We start from the raw sequence: 15,897 nt of genomic DNA, 5'->3' as shown, positions 1-15,897 counted from the left end.
GACGCACTCCCACCACCATATGTGGGACTGGACCAGTGTTGTTCCGGCCCACTGAGTTTAGCAGAGTTACAAGGGGTTCATGCTGGCACCAAGGTGACAAGTGGGTAACCAGGCATGGATGTGTGGGAGTGTGGATTAGGGGTCAAGCCCGGAGGGTCCGGGGGTGTGAGCAGTGACGTAACGAAACTGGAGCCCCCCCTTGCACCATGCACAGAAAATGGAGGGGCCCCTGCTCCAGACTCACTCCGACCAGGTGCTATGCCGAGGCACCCCCTGGAATTCGGGGGTCGCATCCCCCCCACCCCACCCCAGCACCGCGGGTGCTGCGGGAACCTTTGTTACGCCCCATGGGTGTGAGTAAGTGACATTCCAGAAGGAGAATCAGAAAAGAACAGCAGGGCTTTCATTTCAGAGTTTACCTGGGTCCGTTGCCAGCCCTGGACTCCAGACAGGAGCTCTCCCAGGGCTCTGTCTGACCTTCTTGGCACGGGGGTACAACAGTAGGGGTTGCTGGGGCTTTGGGACTTGCAGACGGCAGGTGGTAGGCGTCTTCTGAAGTCCGTCAAGACAGTTGACTCTGCCCCAGCCCACCGACCTTTTAGAAGCACTGACTGTCCGGAACATAGTACTATAAACATTGCAGCAGCTCCTGTGCGGCTGAGCCTCACTGCAACTGCACCCCGTTTATTGCTATGATTTGCTGCCCAGCTGTGGGCAGGGAGCCCCCTTTCCCTGGCTGCGCCACTGCCCTGGGAGCGCGTGCCCGCGTTCTTTGCAGACAGTAACTTGTGTGCAGTCGTGGGAGGGGCTCTGTCTTTGCACCTGTACCATGATGATGCTACGTATAGTCACCACCGTGAACCAAGGGCCAGAGAGACCAGCAAAACTGCCATTTGATTTAAAAAGACAGAATTTCAAAAAACGCAAACAACAGTATCGAAGCTCACAATGTCACTTATTACGAGGAAAGGAGTAATGGGGCGAGAGAATACGTCGCCCACTTTTCTTATTTTTTACAGGCTGCACCCGCAGTTAACCATTCCTCTACCCCTCCCTAGCTGCCGTCATACTTTTCTCCAACACAGTTTCCTAGTAAGTACTCTTTCATTCCACCCTGCATTGTTGCGCCGAAGTAGTAACGCCCTTGATCTTCCCCCTTCCCTCCAAATGTTAGCATTAAACATAAAATAAAAAAATACTTTTTCTGCGCTAGTGACATTTTTTTACATGCAATCAAAAAAGTCAAGTTCGTGGTTTTGGAAATAACGTTCAGTTGCAGGCCTTTTGGATTTCAGTCTTCTTCTGTCATATGAACTAGTACCGAGGATTCGAAAGGACCGAAGCAGCGGCCTCTCCACACTCCCACCGTCCCACGGCTTCGAGGAGGAGGACCCAAGCCGTGTCGCAATTAGATTCGTAGTCCGAGACCCCTCTCATCGGACAGCGCCCCGAGTCAGTCTCGTCTTAGGCGCACCTAGAACGTGAATGTACGGGGCTGGGCTAGGGAGAGAGGAGTGCCTTTCCCTACTCTGTCCTGGCTGGGGGAGTGGAGGGTTGATGGAGGCAGAGGAGGTGAGGGGAAGTTCTACTTCTCTATCCTGGATAGAGCCTCTCCATCATAGATGTTTGTGTGCGTGTGTGGGGATGGGAGGGTGGGTGGGTGTCTTCACTACTTCACCCTGGATGATGGAAGTGTAGGGTGACTTCCAATAGTTAGTCCTTGATGGAGAAAGGGGAGTGTAGGATGAATTCGTGAATTCCACTAGCTTGTCCTGCATGGGGTGGAGAAGTGTGAGGTGATTCGCATTACTCCATTCTGGAGGTTGGGGATCTGGGTGACTTCCACTTCTTTAACCTGGGCATCGAATGCAGTGGCGTATTTTAGAGTGGTGCATAGTAGAGTGCAGTGGTGCAAAGCTGAGTGGCGCAGAATGGAGTGGTGCAGAGTGGAGTGTACTGCAGTGACGTAGTGGGATGGCACAGACTTCTGCTTCTGTGTCTTGGATGAAGAGAGGAAGGTGTAATGGCCGTTTATCCACAGTTAATCTTCATTACTCTGAGTTTTACTCTTCCCCGCCACAGTCCAAGTTTCCCATCCCTCTTGCCCCTTTAAGAATGTCATCTTTATGGTATCTCCCTTGGTATGACAGGATGTGAGGTTGGCAGCCTAGGCATTTATACCATGTGACAGGAAATATATTGGAGGCCATGTTGGAGGGATGGGAAGAATTTTTTTTTTTGCTTCTTTGATTTATCTTGTGGGATGAGCTGTTGCTCAATGTTTATGGACGGTGATAGTGATAAGAAAAGGGGACGAGGCGGTAATGTGACTTACACTACTCAATCCGGGTGCCCAGGCCCTGCACCATCCCTGTGCTTCAGAACAAGCTGCGCATGGGCTTCAGTTGGGCCCAGTGGCTGACAGCAGGACCAGGCCTATTGTGAGGAATTGCACCAACCACTGGGCACTTACCGCTCATGAGATACAGTCTTGAACCATGAATAGTTGCACAGTGAATTTTATTCAATACATTTTTGGGGGATTCTCCAGAAAAAATACATTCTTAAAAAAAAAGTCAAATATATCTACACCTTATCCCCGCAAGCGTCCCCGCATTAATCTTCAGCTCATTGTCCATTACTGACTAGCCCACTCACGGCTGTGGATTCCAGCACATCATTTCCACACCCACCCATCTCCATCTTTTAGGTGGGTGAAGGGTGTAATTTTAGGTGTTTTAGATTTTGAGGCATTTTATTGTTTTAAGGAAGGGTATAAGTAGTTGGTTTGCCACCTGCTGGTTTAAGGGATGGTAGAGTATGTACATTTTTTGTGGTGATTCAAGTATATTATCTCTGTATTCCAGAAAAGATATCATATGAGACACAGTTTTTCCCAGGAGTAGGTTGCAGAAAGGTAATTGGTCTGAGGGGCAGGTCGCTTCAGGGCTGGTTTTATGCTCTGCCGAGTACATCTCTTAGAGCGAAAGGGGTTGGCTCTGTGCAGGGATCCAGGATACTGCTCGATTGTCAAGGACAGTCTTCCAGAATTGGTGCTTCAGGAAAGTTTTGGGAACTCAGGACAGTTGTTGATCTTTGAAAAATCACAAACAGTTAGGAGCACACCTGCCTAACATCCCAGCAAATAATCTGCCCCATTGCATCATGATAAATGTAGTTTCCTCAAAAAACGAACTCCGTTACTTTTAAATATTTCACCTCTAAATAGGTGCAGCCTTTGCTGTGCATCTCTGGACACGTGTTTCTGGGTTAATCCCTTCTTCAGCAGAGAACAAGTTTGCGGGGTGCTGGAAATGCTGCCATTAATCATCCGGTTTCAATACCTCTTCACTGGCATGCTCCAGAGCTCGTCAGCCCACTGGCTCAAGGGAGCCTTTTTAAAGTCACAAACACTTAGGAGCACACCTGCCTAACATCCCAGCAAATAATCTGCCCCATTGCATCATGATAAATGTAGTTTCCTCAAAAAACGAACTCCGTTACTTTTAAATATTTCACCTCTAAATAGGTGCAGCCTTTGCTGTGCATCTCTGGACACGTGTGTTTCTGGGTTAATCCCTTCTTCAGCAGAGAACAAGTTTGCGGGGTTCTGGAAATGCTGCCATTAATCATCCGGTTTCAATACCTCTTCACTGGCATGCAGTGCCTGCTCCAGAGCTCGTCAGCCCACTGACTCAAGGGAGCCTTTTTAAAGTCACAAACAGTTAGGAGCACACCTGCCTAATATCCCAGCAAATAATCTCTTAACTGTTTGTGATCTTTGAAAAATCAACCTGCTCTTCAATACGAGAGCAGTGTTTAGTATGTAGATTAACTGGAACAGGGTTCTTAGCAGTAAAAGAAATATCCGCTCTTCAGTAGAACATGGTAAGTGTGTAAGCATTCTCAGTTGTTAATGTTAAGAAAACCAGTCAGAGAAGGAAAGTCTTCAAAAGGTCACCAAGGAGATAGATAGTACCCTGGGTTCATGACCCAGTTTAACTGTGCAAGGACTGGAGATTGGAAACTGTTGCAGCTGGGGAGTTTGAATATAGGAGAGGACAAGGTCAAGTTTACTTCCGGATTGCGCGTGAATCATCTGGGTCAGTCTGAGTGGTGCCAGTAAGTAAGATGCTTACAGGCACTAGGCGGGTGCCTGACAACATTCCTGGTTGTTTCGGGCCTTCACGACAACAGTTTGTTCAGTCTGCAGTGCGTCCCCACGCTTTGTTTGTCTCCTTCTTCTATTCCCTGCCCCTACTGCTCAGTATCCTGCTGCTATATCTGGCTTCCTTCTACCCACATTTGCTCCCAGAAGCCTTCGCGCATGGTGCAGGGACTCCATCACCGCAACCAGCTTGTCTCTCCCTGGCCTATTCGGCTCCAGGCCTCTATGCTACTGGTACAGGTGCTACTTACACTTAGGCCTGGGCGAAATTTAAATTATGCCAGGATGTTTTTTTATAATTTTTGGAATTTGTTTTATGTTTGCTAAACAAAATTCCTGAAATTACACCATGATGCCACCGCGTAGTTACTTACCATTCATGGTAAAAATTTACCACAAACACACAACTGAATGCGAGTGGCTGTTGTTCGCTGTGCTTTGTTTAAATGCAATTTCCTGCCAAAAATTAGAGCTAGAATGCATTTCGCACTAAAATGTCACATTATGACGGATTTGCATTTTGAGCACTCACATGAAAAGTCCCCTAATTTTCTTGTAATTACATGTAAGTAAATAGCAACAAATTTGCACACCCCTTATTACAGTCAGTCCATGCTAAGTGACTAAGCCACTGTGTGGCTTTATCGATATGTACTCACAGTTCGATAAGTTAATTATTTTATTCTGTCTAATTTTTGTCTTACCTGTTTTTGTGAAGAACAGATGGTGGTGGTGTCTCACCATTTCTCCTATTTCCCTAGTTCCTAACTGAGGTATTAATATGATGTTATGAAGTGAAAACAGATGCGTTTAAGTTTGAAGAAGGAGGAGCTTTATCTAAGAGACACATCTAACAAAAACAGTATGGCAGAATGACTTTAACCATCACAGTATAACAATGCCACAATGCACTAAGATCAACCCAAGTGCTACAGACCCACGGGGAAAACAGAAAGGGACAGAGAAGGTAACAAATGAAATGAAAGGAAGGTATAGTAAGCATTAACGGCAGCAACACCAAATATGTGCAATAGCAACCTGACGGTGTCACCTTTTTGAATATAACACATGACTATCCCAACAGGGCTATCAGCTATATACTTTGGGTGAATTACTCCCTTAACATAAATATTGACGACGTGGGAGCAAAAGGGTACCCTAAAATTTAGACATTCCCACATTTTACCTCAATTGACCCTACCACAATTTGCTGGATCAGAGAGGAGTTAAACTCAGTTCCATGAGGCAATGCGTCACCACGTTAAGGCACCTCTCAAGACACTAAAATCAATAAAAATACAGTACCTTAATAATTCAAGATTAAATGAGGCCAGCCAATAAATGCGTTCTAGATCAATGAAAAGTTAAAGGATTTGATTACAAAATCTGGAAATAAGAGGTATATAGTCAAAGCCACGAGGCCTTTTCACTTTCAAAGGTGTACATAGTATGTAAAAATCAGAATATATTCTAAGTACCAGTAGGCAGGATCAGAAAAACAGAGAGCATCCCTAGCAGCATTCAGGAAAGCTCCCAAAAACCTTGCTTACTCCCAACATCATGAGTTTTTTTTACATTATTCTTGAATATTGAATCAAATTTCTGCAGATTAATCGTGGTATCAGCAAAAGTGTCATTTCTTCAGCAAATCTAAGCACAAGAGAAACGAAAGTCATTACCTTAACACCTATGCCCTAACTCCTGTTGTGAATAAGAAATCGGCACCCTGTATGCTCATGTCCTCTGGAGAAGTTAGATAAAAAAAAGAGACAATTTCAAGAAAGTCTTATTTACTGTATATTAACCGGTTTCATTGAAGAAAAGGAAGACGTGGTGCCTTTTCCATCCAAGCTGTAGAAAGTTCCCCTCGAGCAGAACAAGAATAACAGTGGAAATATCTGAAGGCACTGAGAGGTTGACTGTGTACTGCGGAGCCTGTGGCAAGAGGATCGGTGCAGAGGGGAAGTATAGAGTTAGCGACAACATGACTTCCATTGTAGTTAAAAAGGTGTTTTGCACAGATATATGGCTTAGCTAAAACACATTATAAAATAAACGTCAACATGTCATAGAAAACTAGTTTCAAAAGCAGTTGTTTTGAATGCTTCTGTAGATATGAAATCAAGTGTTTAAATACATAATGCACACCAACTCCCTCAATAGTGGCGTCTGTGGTCCAAAGGGTAGAGTGGCCTAGATACGTGTTTGGAAGGGGTGGATTTGTGCCAATGTTTGACTTTTTATGGGGGAAGTATTACTAAATCTGAGGAAGCTAACAGGTTGGTAAATTCATGCTACTCCAGCACCACACCCACCACAGGCCAACACTCGAGTATGTCTACTAAATGATATAAACATTCAAAAAGCAAGACACATACACAAACAATATTTAACCTTCAGGCTATCAGTGATCAAAGAGTTGGATAGCTATGTTCTGAAAGCTGCTGTGGGCTGACAGATATGTTCAGATAGGATAACGTGGTTTAAACAGAAGGCAAAATCAGAAAAATACAGGAACAGACCACCAATATACAAACCGCTGATGCTCATCATACTCTCAGATGACAAGTGCCATAGGTAAAAAATAATATTTCCAGGCACTGCACCAGTTAATAGACAAAAATTCTGTGAACAAGAGAAGTAGGATATGAGCATGCCTGTAATTATGACTGAAATGTCTGAGAGCTGTGAATGATGTAGGTATGTAGCACAGTTATATTTCAAGTTGATGTGCTGCATGTATTGATATATTTTACGCTGTCTGATGTTGCCAAATGTGCCACTTGAATTAGTGTTATACGGTTCCTATGAATCAAGTACAACAGCCCATTTGGTCAGCATGAACTTCAGAATGTATGGACTCATTCCACATATACCATAGGCAAATGGAGACACCATTCCTAGCTAACTCATAGTGCCCCATCTGAACCTCTAACCTTTCTAAGGTACAACACGGCATCTGCAACCTCGAACATGGCCACTCTGACTCCCAAGGAAGCTGTGGAAACAGATCTACCCAGTCAATATTAATCTGTATGCCCAAGAGGAGGCACCAGAATGACACGAAAATGCAAACATTTATTGAAACAATTGTATTCTTGAATAGAAAGCATGTGCTGCAATTACTAGGCAGATGAAACAATGCATGGTAACTGTTGGATTTTTTGCTTATGCAGGGTCATCCCCAATCTTTTTGCCTCCTGCCTCCTATTTTTTTCTGACCTGTTGCTGTTGGCTTTTGAACTCTGAGCACTTTACCACTGCTAACCAGTGCTAAAGTGCATATGCTCTCTGTGTAAAGTGTATTGTTGATTGGTTTATCCATGATTGGCATATTTGATTTACTAGTAAGTCCCTAGTAAAATACACTGGAGGTGCCAGGGCCTGCAAATTAAATGTTACTAGTGGGCCTGCAGCACTGGTTGTGCCACCCACGTAAGTAGCTCTATAATCATGTCTCAGACCTGCCACTGCAGTGTCTGTGTGTGCAGTGTTAACTGTAAATTCGACTTGGCAAGTGTACCCACTTGCCAGGCCTAAACCTTCCCTTTTCTTACATGTCAGACCCCCCTAAGGTAGGCCCTAGGTAGCCCCAAGGGCAGGGTGCAGTGTATGGTAAAGGTAGGACATATAGTAATGTGTTTTATATGTCCTGACAGTGAAATAGTGCTAAATTCGTTTTTCACTGTTGCAAGGCCTGTCCCTCCCATAGGTTAACATGGGGGCTACCTTTAAACCTGATTAAAGTGTAGATTCCCTTTGGGAGCGGATGGACATGTGGAGTTTGGGTTCTCTGAGCTCACAATTTAAAAATACATCTTTTAGTAAAGTTGATTTTAAGATTGTGTGTTTGAAAATGCCACTTTTAGAAAGTGGGCTTTTTCTTGCTTATACCGTTTCCGTGACTCTGCCTGTTTGTGGATTCCCTGTCTGGGTCAGTTTGACAGTTGGGCTGGTTGCACCTCACACTAGACAGTGACACAAAGGGAGCTGGGGTGTAGTCTGCATTTCCTGATGAGCCATCTGTGCTAGGAGGGAGGGGAGGAGTGGTCACTTACACCTGAAAGGGCTGTGCCTGTCCTCACACAATGAAGTCTCCAACCCCCTGGTGAGTGTCTGGGGCCTGGCCTGGGCAAGGCAGGATTTCACATTCAAAGGAGACATTACTTTGAAGTAGGCCTACTTCAAAGGAGAAATTGTGTATAAGAAGGGCACCCAAAACCAAAGACTTTATGAACACTTCTGGAAGCAAGAGGAACCTCTGCCTGGAGAAGAGCTGAAGAGCTGAGGAAGAAGAGCTGCCCTGCCTGTGACTGTGCTTTGTGGTGCTATCCTGCAGTTGCTGCTTCTGCCAGAGTAAGAGGGCAAAGACTGGACTTTGTGTGCCTTCCATCTTGTGAAGAAATCTCCAAGGGCTTGATTTAGAGCATGCCTCCTGTTGTTTGAAGTATCATGGACAGCAAAGACCTCTCTCTACCAGCCCCTGGAGTCTCTGGAGAGACTCCTACCCTGACAAGTGGTGCCCTATCCAGTCCCTGGGCCCTTGAAAGGAAAAGCTGGTGGAAATTCAAGGAAATCGACTTCGGACCGGCGCCGCTGCTGACTCCGGTGACGCCGCCTGCACCCGACTCCGTGATCTTTACTGGAACGCGACGACCTTCGCAGGCCTGACATTGCTGCAGCCCTGCCGAAGTCCGTGACTCTGTGAAAGTCACCACACCACGTCGTGACCGACGCTGCTCAAAGTGCTTGGATTCAACGTTTCGCACAGACGCCGCGATCCCCGACTTCACACATCGGCTCGGTTTCATTTCTTCACCAAGGTACTGTACCTGGGGGTCTACGCGACTCTGTGTCTGGTGCCGCTGGTGTCGGATTTTTGGGAACAACTCCATTATGAGGCCATGTTAACACCTTATCGAAGCATTTTGTGTTTCTAAGCACTATTTTTGAGTTTAATCTTTAAAAATTCATAACTTGACTTGTGTATGTCGGATTTTTGTCATTTTGGTCTTGTTTTGTTTAGATACATATTTCCTGTTTTTCTAAACTGGTGTTGTGTCCTTTTGTAGTGTTTTCATTAAGTTACTGTTTGTGTTGGTACAAATACTTTACACCTAGCACTCTGAAGTTAAGCCAACTGCTCTGGCAAGCTACCAAGGGGGTAAGCAGGGGTTAGCTGAGGGTGATTCTCTTTTATCCTGACTAGAGTGAGGGTCCTTGCTTGAACAGGAGGTAACCTGACTGTCAATCAAAGACCCCATTTCTAACAGTAACCAGTATACAAAAGTGCTAAAAAAGATAAATAATAAATAATTAAACCATGATAATGTTACTACATTGTTACACTCCTATCTTTAACTACCTACACTATTGAGAGCATAGTGGGGGTACCCTCTGTCAGATGTTAGGATAGCCTACCTGGTGTAATGTGCCAGGAAGCCGGTCTGATGTAGTGTGGTCTATCGTCCTCTGCAGGATGAAGGTCAGAGACAGCAGGGCTGCATCTCAGTCACAGCACGCCGTTCCAGGGTAATCCAAGGAAAAGTGCTCCTCTGCCAAATGTAACACAGAGGCAGTTTAGATAATGAAAGCACTGTTCATATCGCACTGTGTCAGAGGGGCAGAGCTGATGCAATGATATGTCTATAACTTTGGAGCTGTCTCCAAAGGACAATCATGATACCAGGGCATCCCTTTCTGTGTACCCAGCTTTGGACAAAGTGTACAGATAAATGGCAACAGCAGTTTACTAGGAATTAAATGCACAGTGTCATCTCAGCACATTGTTGCGTAAGTATAAAACATGTAAAGGTTCACCATCAGAAAAGATGTGAAGCTAAAACGTGCAATGTAAAATGGAAACCCTATGTGGGCCCCAACGGCCTTTACCACAGTAGGGAAGGGAGATAAATGTAGAACAACAGAGGGAATTTTTTAAAATAAAAAATTACGTGTCACAAGTGTTTCCTAATCATGCAGTTTTGAAAGTCTGCTTTCCCTCCTAATCGTAGGAAGCATAAGTATAACTTTTGACAGAGCCCAAGATGTTTCTCTATAAAGAAGCGATTAGATAGATAGATAGCATTTGACAGATAGATAGATAGATAGATAGATAGATAGATAGATAGATAGATAGATAGATAGATAGATAGATAGATAGATAGACAGAGTGCTTTTAGTGCACAGACTGCAGTGGCATACATAAAAATAAATATTTCACAGGAAACTGTGAAATATGGAAAATATCTTATAGCTCTGTGTGAAATATGATTTTTATCTTCATAATCTCAGCCCCAAACCAGTTTACAGAGCTTTACCATTGCAAGATCTAGTAGCATTATGAGGCACGGAAGACCAGATTATCCAGCAAGATTATCAAAATTAAACTGCAAAAAAAGGTAATTTATGCAACTCATTCTCTGGTAGAATTATTTCCCTCAATTTAAGATAGAAACAACATTTTGTGTGACATCTGGCAAATTAGGTAGTAAATGTGATGGACCCATACTTTTAGCATAAACACTATGGAACAGACTAGCATAAATCAACTGGCCTTCACCATTGTTTGTTATCAACAATTTATTCATGAAAGGTAAACATAACCTTAACAGTCTGATTCCAAGTACTGTCTTTTGTTAGCAGAACTTTGAAGACAATGACTTCCTCAAAAAATTACCCCATTAACCTAAAAACATTTAATTAAGAAAATATGTAACAAATAACATGTGAAATATATTCTCGATTGCCGTCTTTGGATTCAAGTGACATCTGCAAACTGCTGGGCCTTTAGGCTCATGGTTTATGATGCCACCAGAGTCCCTATATTCTTCTGCTTTATTTTTCTACTTTCCAGTGACAAACATAAAGTACATGTTTATTTTTTCCACTCCTTATATAATTATTGAAAAGTTAGAATCCTTCTCCATGTTTCTACACATTTCGAGCTGCTGCAGATTTTTGTAAAAAAAACACGATGCAACAAATAGATTTTTGATTTGTTTAATTTTACACTTGAGGTTCTATTTTTGTATTTCATGTTTGCAACCATGCTCTCTCTTTCATATGAAAGAGGTACACACAAAGGTCTTAAATGTTTTTGGGAAACGTGATGGCGTGACCGTGGTTTATACGGAATAAGGTACACCTTGCTGTACATATTAGGGGTATTTTAAGTCACCTTGGAGTTCTATAACCTTATAAAGGCCTGTGTCATCATTCTTCTGTATGGTTATGGAGCTCCTCAGTGACTTGAAATATCCTTATAATTTATGGTAGGGAGTACTTGATCCCTTATGTAGTCACTGAAAAAACAAAGGTTAAAATAATGTCATGGTTAGATGAAAATGTCAGTGGCAATGTCATGTTTTAACCTAAAAAAAACACTGAAATTCACCAGCTATACTTATCTCATTTAATTATAACTCGTTCCCTATGGTAACTATAACTCACACAACCGCCAGGCACAGTTTTGTCATCAATGATGCCATTTCAAATGTTGCAATGTTGTTATCGATGTTGTGGAACATGTAATGAGTGATGTAATATGTGGGCTATGAACTGTGCATAACAAGGGTGCGAGTTATAGTTACCTTAAGCCACAAGTAATAGTTACTTGAGATAACTATAACTGAGGAAACTGGTGAAATGAATGAGGAAAATATATTTTGGGATCCTGTTTTTTTCTCTGCCCTTATGTAGCAGATTCCCCTGAAACTTTCCAAGAAGAAGCTGAGATGATACCACTGCAGAACAACTGCAGAATACCCCAGTACCGCAAGCTCAAACCACGTATTCTGATTGGCTGGCCGCAACCTGACAGGAAAAATACGGCCAGCATCTTCTTTGTCGCTTGGCCCAGGGGAGAGTTGTGTAAACACGCAGAACGGATCAGGTCAATTTTTTTTTGCTCAATCCACAGATCCACTGTGGGGCTCAGTGTGACCCTCCAGTGCATATCTGCGATGAGTCCGCTTCACAAGAGCCTTTGGCCCAGCCCACTAAGGGCAGACCACATGTAAACATTTTCTGTGTGTTTGTGGTTTTCTTGTTATATACATTTCTTTTTTAAAAAAAATCTCTTAATTGTTTTAGATACATAATATCACATATATAAACCAGAACAAAACATACAAAACACGAACATATAGATTAGGGGATGTGTAAACTCTTGAGGGCAATCGCTGGTGGGTGGGGTGAGAAAGTGAGTCCGGAAAACAGGAGACTGAAGTGAATTGAAGAGAAGAGGGGCAGCATTTGATACCCACTTATCCCGGGGGTCATCTTTGCGATCAATGGCCATCTGGTGGTTGATGGTCGGTGTTGGGCGTACTTAGTGCAGGTGGGAGTTTGTGTTCAGCCAAACATGTTGTGTGTGTTAATATTGCGTTTATATGTATGCTCAGGCGTGTTGTAGAGCCCTGTGGTGAGTACTCATCGCTCTTTGTTTCTTTTGTATATTGGTTGCCCAGCTCAGATGTTAGCGGGGTTGCGGCGCGTTATATTCCTGTTGTGTTCATTATGGTGTTCCGGATGGCTCTGGGGGCACCTGGCTCGTGTCGGGGACCATTCCTCTTATGTGTGCACATTATCATATTCTCCGCGCAGTGTATCTGACACAATAGTTGCGTATTTGTCTGATGCTGTTTGTATTATCATGGATGTCGAATATCATCTTTAGCCTCAATTGAGGAGACAAAAGTATCCCACACATCCAACCCCTTAACCATCAGCCCCTTGTCTCGGAGAGAGTGTAGTACCTGTGCCTCCGCTCTTGCCCAATTCAATAGATCGCGCAACCAGCGCTGTGTGTCTGGGGTGGACTGCGCTTTCCACTGCATTGCCAATATGCGCTTGAACAGCACGAATGCTAAGTCAATACATTTATGTGCCTGTTTATTCTTCTTAGTCTTTTGGCGGATCCCCAGCAGGCAAGATTCTGGCATGGGGGAGAGTGGAAAGTCCAGTAGTTCCGCAGTTAATGTAGTTATGGTGTGCCAGGCCCGCAAAACCGGTGGGCATTCCCACGTCATATGATAGAATGTGGCGTCAGAGTCGCCGAATCTACGGCATTCCAGGCTATTTTGGGGAAACATACGCTGGAGCCGGTGAGGGGTTAGGTATGTTTGATGAAGATAATTGAAATGCGTGTAACGGAATCTACGGTTGTGTGACACTGCTCGAATCATATTGAGTGCGGAGCCCCAAGTCTGCTGAGTTATTGGTGTAGGGAAGACCCTGTCCCATCTCGCCTTGGCCTTCATTTGGGCTATGTCCGGATTGCCAAGTAGGAGGACATATATAGGGGATGTACCGCAGTGGTCGCCTAGATCTGATAGTAAGTCGTGTAGAAGGGGGAAAGTCAGTGGTTCCTCGTCTCCACATCGCCATGTGCAGCGCACAAGTTGCTCTAGTGCTCCATACGCGATGAACCATCCCCGTTCAACGTCATGTGTGGTCATGATTTCAGCGTAAGTCATGATGCGTCCTTCTATGAATATGTCTCCTATTGTTTGCATACCCTTAGCTGGCCATAGAGACAGCCTGTGTAGCGCAGCTACCTTCCCAATCCCCGAGGTGGCCAGAAGTGGGAGCCTTGGTGAGAATGGTGGGTTCTGAGTTTTTCCCAGTATGTAACGACCCCAGCACCAATGAGCCACTTCCATCAAGACATTTTGTTGACGTGTTGGGCTGCTGCGATCTATCAGCCACTGCAATACATTGGTGTGGCCTAAATTAGAATGTATCACCTTAGTTTCAGCATTCGGGGGGTCTTGGAGGAAGCGCCATGTCTAGTGTATTTGTGCAGCTACGTAGTTTAACTCGTAGTTTGGAGTGCCGAGGCCCCCTTGTGCTAGCGGAAGGTATGTTTCAGTAAGTGTTACTCTCCTCCGTTTATGTCCCCAAATCAAGTCAGTTAGTAGGCTGTTTAGTGATGTGAAGAAGTCTCGGGGGATCATCATTGGCAGAGCAGAGAAATGGTATAGCAATCTTGGGAGTATAAGCATCTTAGCGATTGCCACCCTCCCCATTGGCGACAACAGAAGTGAGCGCCAGAATGGTAAGGATCCTCTGGTGGCTCTGAGCACCCATCCTAAGTTTCCTTCCCTGAGGTCGGCTGCGTTGTGGTATATTTGTACGCCAGGTATTTAAAGGTGCTATACGACCATGGTATCCCATACGTTGAAGTGTTAGTTTGGCGATCCATCGGTATCAGTGGTAACAGGCAGGATTTTGACCAGTTAACATGTAAGCCTGATAAATCTCCAAACTTATTCAATAATCGTTATAGTCCCGTCAGTGAGGATGTGTGATTGTTGAGGTATACTAGGGCGTTATCCGAGTATAAAGAGACAATCTGGTGTCTATTGCCGTCTGGTATCCCCCATTCCTGAGCCCTACCCTGTAGATGTGCCGCCAACGGTTCGATTGCCAAGGCAAATAATAGCGGTGATAGTGGACATCCCTGTCTTGTGCCTCTACCTATAGGAAACCTTTCTGATACTATCACACCTGTATTAACCCAGGCAGTGGGGTCGAAACACAGTATGTTAATCCACCGCATGAATACCAAAATTTCATGCGGCTCAATGTTTCCAGTAGGAATGGCCAGCCCAAGGTGTCAAACGCCTTTTCTATGTCAAGGGATACCACCACTCGTCCACGTTCTGAGTCTGAGGTATCTGTCATGAGTCGTATAAGGCCTCTGATATTTACAAAGGTGCTGCGCCCAGGAATGAAACCCGATTGGTCTTTGTGGACCAGCATTGTCATCAATGGGAGTAAACGGTTCGCGAGTATCTTCCCTAGAAGTTTGCAATCCAGGTTTAACAAGGAAAGGGGACGGTAAGACCAGACATCTAGGGGGTTGTGCCCCGGTTTAGGGAGGACCACTATCACAGCCTCCCGTTGAGAGTCCGGCAGTCGTCCCGTCGTTAGTGCCTCTTGAAGCATTTCCATATAGGGCTTAATTAACTGTGGTGTGAATGTATGGTAATATTCGGCTGGTAGGCCATCACTGCCAGGCACCTTGTTACGTGCTAGTTGACTTAGAGCCTGAAGAATCTCCTCAGACTCTATGGGTGCATCTAATGTTTCTCTATGGGACGCAGTTAAGCTAGCTAGGGGGATTGTTTGGAAGAAATCTGCTAGTTGCACTGCTGATGGGGCGGGTTTCGCTGCATATAGGGTGCAGTAGTATTGTCTGAACGTATCATTTATTTCTGTCTAAGTGTTAATCACTACCCCAGGGTCCAGTCGTATGGCTCCAATTGGGGTATGTTGTTGTTTGCCTCGCACCAGCCAGGCTAACAGCCTGCCGGAGCGATCTCCCTCCAAGTGTGTTCTGTCTGTGTAGTGACGGAAGTCAAATTTGCGTAATCGTGAGTCGACCCCATTTCTGAGTGTGCGTAATGTATGTAAAGTCTCTGGGGTGATTGTGCGAAATGCCACTGCTCGCTCAACTTCTCGGAGCTCGGTTTCTAACTGTAGTAGTTCACCGGAAAATGTGCGCCGGACTCCCCCAACCGCCGTTAAACATAGGCCCCTAGCCACCACTTTATGGGCATCCCATTCTACTGCTCGCGATGACGCAGTTTCTCCATTTAGTTCAAAATATGTGGAGATGTGTTTTGTCATTTCTTGACGGAATGGAGGGTCGAGGAGCAGTTCCGGTTGAAGGCGCCAGTTAGGAATGCGTGTGCGTGTTCTGCCCCATTGCATATTGGCTG

The sequence above is a fragment of the Pleurodeles waltl genome, chromosome 3_1 (genome assembly GCF_031143425.1).
Source record: "Pleurodeles waltl isolate 20211129_DDA chromosome 3_1, aPleWal1.hap1.20221129, whole genome shotgun sequence".
Lineage (NCBI taxonomy): Eukaryota > Metazoa > Chordata > Amphibia > Caudata > Salamandridae > Pleurodeles > Pleurodeles waltl.
Note: the sequence above shows the minus strand (reverse complement) of the source record.